We start from the raw sequence: 9947 nt of genomic DNA on the forward strand, positions 1-9947 counted from the left end.
TGTGAATATACAAAAGTGGAAAGAGTAGAATTAGAACCGCCAAACACTAGTTCGGTTTGTTTCGAGTCGAGATCGGCTGGTTTTGCTTTGCAACTCCTCAATACGTGTCTATTCAAATGCGTTGTGCTCGAACCAGGCTTCCAACTAAGTTCTTTGCCACAATAATTGCAACATGCTTTCCAAATATCTACTCCATTTTGAACACCAATTTTTTTTCGTGTCATATGTTGCCAACAGTCCGATGATTCTTTTTTTGGCCTTTTTGTCTCGAGTACTTGAACTTCTTCCTCTTCAATATCCTCCAAATTAATTGGAACATTTTCACATGCATCGTAGTTAGATGGAGTACTCGAACTACCGCCAAACTGATTAACTTCATCACTTGTAAAATCCATAATAACTAGTATAATAAAAAATACTGATAAAGCGAAAGAAATTGAATATATTAATTGTTATATGAGAAGTGAGAAAGAAGAAATTGAAACTTGAATCTGAATCTATGATATAGAAATAATACGAAGTAAAATCGATAGCAAAGTGATTTAAAATTTCAAAAATCATCTCGTATTTATAGATAAAAAAACCCGCATTATTTTTCAAATTTGAATTTCAAATTTGAATTTCAAAAATATAACAGTATAATGTACTAAATTACTAATAGTCTAATACGAAAAAAAAAAAGGCAGCTATATAGCTGCCCTGCCCGGCTGCCCCCCTACCCGGCAGCTGTAACCTGCTGCCTTAGGCAGCAGGTCACGCCTGCTGCACGGCAGCAGGCCAGCTGCCGTGCAGCAGGTAAAAAAAAAATTTTTTCAAAATTTTTTTTTTTTTTTGGGCTCGGGCTTTTTCCGAGCCGAGCCACGAGCCGCCCGAGCCACCGAACCTTTTTGACACCCCTAGGTGGGGGTGGGGACTATGTATACCAGGACAACAGATCACTAAAAAATACAAGTGTTATTGTTCCTCAGATGTGAAATCTTCATTAGGCTTATAAGCTTCGATATCATTTTTGCTAACACAAGTTGACATTTAATTATCTTCAATTAGCCAATTAGCCATATTTTGCATGCTCAATATTGTTTAATTCACTAACCTGAAGGCACGTATAATAAGAATAGACAACTGATGTGCATAATTGAAGGTGAATTTTGGTCGAAGTGACTACAATGATATATAGATGACAATTAGTAAGTTGAGTTCATAAAAACGAAGAGGGAAATGCACAATTGAAGTGATTAAACGAAATATTTGCATGATTGCTAAGACTTGATTTAACTCCTTCAACCAGCAAAGGGAGTATAAACTTGTAAAACATGAAAAGAAAAGGAGAGGAAAAAAAAAAACTCTTTCATTTTCTACAAAGTGTGTAGCAAACTTTCCGTTGTCCCAACTGAATTTGTCTTCGTAGGGATTTAAGAAAGCAAAAATGTCATATGAGAGGAAAATTAGAATGAAGATAAGAAAAAAGAAATTACGAAATATCAATAGTTGTGGCAGTGTTGAATGATATCGTTGTAGTATCATCATCCAAATAATCAATAAAGGTTTAGTGGGTCATTTATGATATTTGCAGAAGAGAAGGTCTCACGTTGTAACCATTGACATAAAATTTAGAGGGGGTCACTTCTCATCAGTCGCGCTTATGCCCCAAGCAGTTTCATCACAAAGCTCACTATATCTAGTTTGTTTTCTAATATAGTTGAAACTACCCTGAGGTTATTATAGATCATATTACAATCAAAAAAAGGTTAAGCAAGCACCTTCAAGAAAGAACAGAGAAAGGGACAATACAGCACCTCCATCCAAGAAAGCCAGGCTGTTGCGAGTGTTCTCAACCTCTTACAAAAAAGTGGATAATTAAAGCTCTGATATTTTTCCCTGAATAAAAGTTTAAGGAGGCATATATCAAAGATACATACCTCCAAGATATGAATGTAAGGCAGTCAAAGAGGTATCATATATGAATTCTACAGATGCAGAAGCACCACCAGATCTAAGATAACGACTAGCGAGGATATAACAACCAGAAATTATTTCATGTTCTACGAAAAGAAAATCAAATAAAATTGTGGTGATGCAAACCAGCTAACCATGGCCTATACTTTTTTGTTAATTGTAGCTAGTGAAATTGATAACCATATAATTAAGCTGACAGGAACTGAAGTCAGGGGCTGCAGGGTCATCTGAGCATATATTTCATCGGTCTCAACATCTGCCTAAATTTTACCAAATAAACACAACTGTCTTATGTCTAAGAATTCTCCATAAGATGTTCACAAGAAGACTACAAGAATGAGTAAAATATAAAGTTGAAAAACTTAACATACATTGTAATACTGTGGAGTTGGCAGAGCAACTGGGGTAGCAAACTCACGTAATTTGGTATGTGGGTATTGATTTCTTTATTAGTGGCGGCAGCAAACTGGCCAACATTTTCAAGTAGATCCATTATATTAAATTCAATCTAAATAGGACAGCCAATCTAATCCGTATGAAATTCATCAGTTCAATCTGAACACGGATCTAAGCTATTTTTAGCTATGCACAATTTATATTTATAATTCTACATTCGCATACTGTAGTAATCGGAAGTGGTACATGTAAATACTGTTATATATTTATGGTATAAATATAAAATGTGAAAGAAATAACCAAATTAGATAAAGTGCCAAAGTGGTGGAAAATATGACATTTGTGTGGGACGTCAGGGGTTCGAGTCACTCCCCACGCAGATATTAAAATGTCTTGATTGGGGCCTTGGCTCTTGGGCTTTCTTGACTAAAATAAATATTTTTTTTCTTTTTTAATGGGTAAAACTAACCAGTATTTTATGACTGTTTGTTTTTATAACAACCCACTAACAGCCATTAAAACACCCACTACTCAGTCATTAAAATTCTGCATTAACATGATGAAGATTGTTACTACCATCTTGCATATATAAACCCATATCTCGTTTTTGGAAAAATACACACAAAAAGACAATAGAAAAATCATCTTGCATCAACCCTCCTTTTCATATTCTGAATTTCTTATATTCGGGTTTTACATTTATTCTGGAGTACAATTGAGAATTCTAGAAAAACCATTCGTGATTGCTGCACAAGTGGTTTAAGATCGTTGTATCCTGGGAGTGATTGTCCACGGAGGTCGCAGCAATTATTGACGGACAATTTCACTTTAGGACATCGTGCTGTCACGAGACTCGATCGGACGATAAGTTTTATATTTCTGCATTATATTGTTCAGATCACTACTGCAGCTAATTAATTTTTTCCAACAAATATTGCACAACTTTTATTGGAAGTACCGTGAAAGGAAGGATGACAAAACATATCAAAGATACGAGGAAGCAATTTTTTATCATAACAGTACCTTTGTTGAGCATATGGGTAGTGCATGTTTAATGGCTGCGATTGATGGAATCCTATGGTTTTAGGCCAGCTATTACTGTAGCCATTTAGTCCATCTGCTTGATGTGAATTAGGGTTTCCATTATTAGCTCTTCTTCGTATATTTAAAGCCATTCCAGTATTTTCTACGTCCGTGAGACATTTAGCAACACTCCCACTTGGCAATGTACTGCTTTTCATTATGCTTTTCACGTCATATTTGCTTATTTTGAAATTAGTCACCACATTTAGTCCTCGAAATTTAATGACTGTAATGTCGTATGTTTCTGTTGCTTCCTTGTGTCCATGGAATCCGAAAAAGAAGAAAAAGTTTAAGATACTCTTATACTATGTATGTATTCAAGTCCAGTTTAGTTTATCAAACAAGCCATTAGAATACTGAAGGTTCCCAAGCAAGGATCTTTGTTAGTAGCAACTCTTCCAATCCTTGCTTGCCATATTCCATGCTGGTGATGTCTATCGATGAAGATATTATATGAGACGTGATTATAATAAACTAAAAATGTTACTTATCATGTATAATAATCTTTCATTTAAACTTTGAGCAGTAGCTCAGTAATCAGGTCTTGGGTTTGCTCCCCAACGATTACCAGTTCGGGTCCCCTCAGGACCACTGAGGTGAGTACCCGGTTGTAAACTTTAGAGCCCCGTGAGATTAGTCAAGGTGTGCGTAAGTTGGCGTGAACACCCATGGTCATTAAAAAAAAATTAAAATTAAAAAATCTTTCATTTGGTATTTTTCTCGACAGGGCAAAGAAATCAAGAGGGTCAAACATTAATATTCAAGAACTCTGTGGAAAACTTATAGTGTATATCCCCAGTGTTTTAATGCTACTAAATCGTAAGTGCCAGCAGCCTTTTCTTCTTTGTCATATCCTCCTATATGAGTTTACACAAAAGAATTGGAAGTTAGATCAAATTTATTAAAACAATAGTACTATTTTCCTTTACAATGGAAGAATATGCTAAAAATCTATTTTCCTTTACAATGGAAGAATATGATAATAAGAAAAAATAAAAAAAAAAAAAAAAAAAAGAGGTTCGATTACCTAAATAAACTGTAAAAAGATTGAATCAGCCTCATCAAATGCATTGGGAAAATGGAGGTGAAGAAACAGGAATTAAAACCACAAAATCTCTTCATCACAGAAATTAAAAAATGAAATAATTAATGGCAAACACTTAATTCAATACTTACCTTCCTTTCCAGGTCTGTCCTTCTCTTCTACAACTATTATCCGATAAATGTGCCTTATATCTGTCAGTCCAGCTATGCCTACAGAAACCCGACCACAATCTGCTCTATATTAAAATATACTTCTAGAAAACATGCAATAACAATGAAAATATCATAAATATTCAAAAAATGAAATGAAAATAACCTCGTTATACCGCCGTTGATGGAAGTTTATCGTCCAAATGTATCAATTCATTTCCTTAGCATTGAATCTATTGCACCAGTTTGGCTATCAAGTGCATTCCCAAAATTTGCACCAAGTTAGCATTGAATATTGACATAAATTTTAAGCATAGTACCCCTCTCTCTCTCTCTCTCTCTCTCTCTGTGTTTTTCTTTTAAAACTTTCCTTTTCCATCAATTGGCCAGAAGAAACACCCACCCATCCACCATATAGTTCGATAGATGAATATAATTCATAGGTGGTGGCGAGCTAACTAAAATGAGAAACAGAAACCTTCAGAAAAGCGAACTTGGATGCTCGATTTGAGAATATATAAGGACCTAACTTGAAAATAAGAGATACAAACTGCATTTTGAATATTTCACAACAAATGTCTTACCTATGAGACCATATTTTCGTAGGAAGTTAGCTGCTGTTGCAGCATCCCAGTCATACATAGCATGAGAAAAATGCGTTATAAGGAGAGTATTTCTATACACAATTTCCAGTTTAAAGCACTTGAAAAGGGGGGAAAAAAGGAAAATACTAGTGTTTTTTAATTATGTAAAATTGAGCATACCATGAATTCAATGTCCTACTAAAAGAAGGAAAAGAAAACTGCAAAGGTTTTCTTGTGGTTATATGCATTGAATAATTAAGAAACAAATGGCTGAATATGCTCTAGTGTCGTAATATTTTAATTTAATTTCTTCAGAAATCATAAAGAATTAGCCATCCGTTGTAAGAAATTAGAATCATAAGCCGATACACACCCTTGCAACTAAAAGACATGCAATAATCTTACCATATGATTAAGCTCTCTTTCCATATGTGTGTTCAAAAAAGTCTGATAACCCTCTCGACCAGCCTAAAAAACATAGTTTTCTCCACCTAGATAGTGTGTAACCTGTAGGCATAAAAAAATTGATCCCCAAATATGTATCAGAAGTAATGATATTGAAAAGTTGAACCCCCTATGTCCAATCAGACATCTCTCTCTTGAAATGGAATGTCCCAAATTAGTGAACGATATACCTCCGCGGTTTTCTTGACCTGTGCTGCAAAGTACACATATAAACCCAAAACAGGGATGCATTTTAAGAATTCAGCATAAAGTATGAAGAACCAGAGAAATCCAAAATCAATTAAATTGAACTTACAATGAAATATCACTTACCTAGTTGCTTATCCATGCATGTACCGGGGATGGTGAAACAATTGAGCTATACAACAGGGAGGATGAATCTTTGTCCCTTGATGATACAAACGGATGAATCATATGCAGATATGAAGGAAAACTATTCATATAATATAATTTAGCTCAACTTTATGTTGAAAGAGAACACCACTATCCGATTATCCCTCTCATCACTGTAAAATTACCTGAAGTTATCTGGTAAGAGCTACTACTTCATCCAAGTTTGCATTATTTTCCTGCAACAAGATATTGGATTATATCAAATTCATCACCGTATTACATTTTACAGTTTAGTCAAAATGCAAACAGAATGGTAAATTCGTCGCTGTTAAGAGAGGAGATGTATCTTGAAAACTTTTTTATTAATTAGGCATATAAGAAAGGAAGAAATAAACTTTGTCCTAGCCTTCCACTTTTCACAATTGAGTCAAAGGCACAAAGAGGAAGCTTGCTAAAAACGATGTGTTCACTTTTTTACCGTCAGGAGCAATGTCCCTGTCATGGAAGCACCACTTGTCTACTCCAAGCTTGTCTAGAAACTAAAAATTTGCTCTCACTTAATCGTCAAAAAAGAATATAAAAATTAAAAACTTCATTCTTCACCTATAATATTGCTAGAATACAGAGGAAAATATTTATTTCTTCTCTTGGCCATAGCCAAGGAGTTCGCGCCGTCTTCCCATGGCTACATCTCTGTAGGTCACCAAACAGATCACCTCCCATCCTATGGAATGTGTGCCAAAATGCAACATGGAATCACATCCACTCCTATGGTAGACAATGTATTCATCAAAGCCCATCAATTTAAATTCTCACAAATGGTTAAGAAATATCTCACCTTTATTTTTTCTCAAGAATCTCATCATCAGCATTATACCATTTAAAAGAAAGAGGATTCTTGCTAGAAGAACACTACATATACATTGAAAAACAAACACAGAAATATCCCATAGGTTAAGGTTGACTTAAGAAATGGACACTGTCAAAAGAATAAAAAGAAGTTAAATTTTGTTCATTATAGTGCTAAGTGATTAATCCTATCTAATAGGATGTATCAATTATGTTTAAAATATAGGACTCCAAGCATACAACATAAGTTCTAATCATCCAACAAATTGGGTGGACTTCTTCACCTCATACTTAATCTTAGGAATGTCAGGGAAGATCTCCTGACGCGGACATCATCCCCATTTTATCTTTTAGTTATTTATTTTGGGCTTATGTCTCATTGGGCTTGTATATGGGTTTGGCCCAAGCCCAAATTATTATTTTTTTATTTATGTTATTGTAATTGGGATTAAAAGTCAATTGATGGATAAATGAATTGAATTGTGGTTTGCCACCAACGTTTTTCTCCCTCCTCTAGTTTCTTCCCCTTTCTTCTTCTTCTCCGGCTCTCATTCTGTCTGCTTCTTCTTTTTCCAATTGTCTTCTTCTGCTGGTTATTTCAATTTGATTATCTTCTAATGTTTTAACTTCTAAAATTCTCAACTATCCTACATTAGATTTTGGTATCAGAGCCAAACCTGGTTCGACAAGCCAACTGCAATCATGAGTTATGGAAATTGCTGTTCAATAATACCAGTTAAACTCCCACTATTCCTAGCATTAACATCTCTCCAAACCAACCGGTAGGCTGCTGAATTCTTCTTCCGCAAACTTTGTAAAGTTATTAAGATAAATCTGGGTCATTTATCAGAAAGAGCGGCAACTGTAATTGTTTGTCCAATATATCTATAACTACAAACCGAAACTCTCACCATTATCTTCAACACGACAAAACCAGAGCACTTCCAAAAGTCCAATAGCCCATTGCATATATACTTAACACCCAAATTGCAGCCAACGACTTCTATACAAATATTTTGAGACCCATTACACCAAATCTGATTCCAAACTGTCGCCACAGTAACCTTCACCCATTGCAACCATCAACTTTCAACACCCAAGAACTTCAAAAAAAAAAAAAAAAAAAGAAGATCTATATTTGTTCAAATTTACCCCGAACAAGCTTTACTTACTTGAACGTTTCTCTAACTTTAAAATGGATCCTTCAAAGGATCTCGATGATAATTTAAATGTGTTTGACAAATTAATGCAAGATATTGTTAACTGTGATGAGGAACCCAAAAAAAAAAAAAAAAAAAAAAAAAAAAAAAAAAAAAACCGACTGCACTTACCCCCACATCTTCATCCACTTCTAAAACTACCCCAACTACATACAATCAAGACACACACCCCACCAATCTGCTGGTAACCCACGACATATGACCAGTAATTGAATACTTCAACCACAATCCAAGGTACAGAATTTAACAACCCACATACCGTCATCTACAGAGCCCATAAATTTATCCTTGTTTCTGACTAACCCCGGTCGACTTTCTTCCATCATCGACGAAAACCCACAGAAATTTCATTGACGGCATTTACAACACCACAGAAAACCCACGCTGCAGTCGCACCATCGCCAGACGACACCCACACCACCACCTCGAGTCCCGTCGCTTGCACATATATACACTCCCACCTCCGTTTGATGCTGATTGCCCCCGGGAAATCGACATTCTAGACGCTACAGACGTGATTTGTCTCACTGTGTTTGGGTCTCACAGTGTTATATACCTAGTTTGTGAATTAGACTTGGTTATGCCTTGTTTGTTTGTACAGTGTTTAGTTAACTTTGTTTGGATAAAAAAAAAAAATCGAAAAGAGGAAGTAAAAAAAAAATAAAAAAAAAAAGGGAAAAAAAGTTATTTTTCTAACATCATTTTTCAGATGCCTCTTTCATTCTAGTTGATTGGACGCAGCTTCTTCAAACGAACGAAAGGAAAGTCATTGTTTAAATTTATCCTCAGTTATATTGCTATTTATCTTGAATTGCATCGATTACCTTTTGTGCTGTAGTCTTTACATAAAACTCACATGATTAGACCCTATATTTGTTAACTCTTCGACTTGTCATATTTTCGCCTTTCCTCCCATTTATTTTACGTGATTGTGTCGTTAACTAGTGTTTGACCCCTGCTTTATTATTTTGCATAGACCAGCAGTATCAGCTTGACACATTTGAATTTTCATAATTTCAAAAAAAAAAAAGTAAAAAAAATAAAATAAAATAAAATAATTTAAATGCTGAAGTTGTTATTTTCATTTCTTGAACTAGTTGTTTATTGATCCCATCAATCATCGCATTAGGTTAGTGTTACATTGCATGCATTTGCTTAGTGGTCGTTTTGTCATACCAAATTCCAATACTGTGACCATGGACCCATCTCAATTTGATGCCCTTACTAGACAATTAGCTCAACTACAGGTCAATTAACAACCATCCAAACCGAGGTGACTACTACTCATGAGGAGAGTAGAGAATTAGCTGTTAGGGTGAACAATCTAGAGCAAACCTCCCCCTCAACCGACGCTGATAACTCTGAAGCGTCTCATACATACCCTATCGTCATCGACATGGTAGTCGACAGCGTGTTCGTCGTGAACGAAGGAATGGGGAACATGAGCGCAATCATGAACGAGACCATGACCCTTATGGAACTCATTCACCTCCTTGCTATGAGGAGCGTTAATTTCGAAACATCAAATTAGACGCTCCTACTTTCGATGGCTGTTTAGATCCTAGAGTTTTTACACGGTGGGTTAGAGACATGGATCGCTTCTTTTCTTGGTATGGAGTACCAGAGGATCGACGAGTTCAATTTGCCAGTTTGAAATTAACTGGTACTGTCCAACTCTTTTGGGAAAGCATTGAGGACCTTCTTGAGAGGCGTCATGCACCTCCCGTTGGAGGATGGGAGGAAATGAAGCGCCGCCTTCAAGAGAAGTATTTACTCCACTCTTATAGGAGCAACTTGTTGGACCAGTGAAATACCCTCACACAAGGAAACCATCCGATGACTGACTATGTTACTCAATTTGATGAGT

General features: G+C 35.6%; 1 long non-coding RNA gene across 30 annotated transcripts in view; it reads right to left on the reverse strand.

Annotated features, from left to right (window-relative positions):
• Positions 1-9096, reverse strand: part of LOC111399121 — a 12884-nt gene extending 3788 nt beyond the window's left edge. For 4 of the 30 annotated variants that reach the window (XR_002703542.1, XR_002703537.1, XR_002703535.1 and 1 more), the window contains exons 1-8: positions 8192-9096; positions 7538-7924; positions 6197-6247; positions 5991-6066; positions 5849-5871; positions 4796-5720; positions 4463-4689; positions 1761-4292 (exon numbers count right to left, since the gene is read on the reverse strand). This is a non-coding gene — a long non-coding RNA (uncharacterized LOC111399121). Of the gene's footprint in view, positions 1-1760; positions 4293-4462; positions 4711-4795; positions 5872-5990; positions 6067-6196; positions 6248-6489; positions 6544-6614; positions 6780-7537; positions 7925-8191 lie in introns of all 30 variants that reach the window. The other 26 variants (XR_002703561.1, XR_002703562.1, XR_002703553.1 and 23 more) reach the window with 26 other exon arrangements.
• Between the last annotated feature and the right edge of the window lie 851 nt (positions 9097-9947).

Source organism: Olea europaea, chromosome 8 (assembly GCF_002742605.1).
Source record: "Olea europaea var. sylvestris chromosome 8, O_europaea_v1, whole genome shotgun sequence".
NCBI classification, from domain to species: Eukaryota; Viridiplantae; Streptophyta; class Magnoliopsida; order Lamiales; family Oleaceae; genus Olea; species Olea europaea.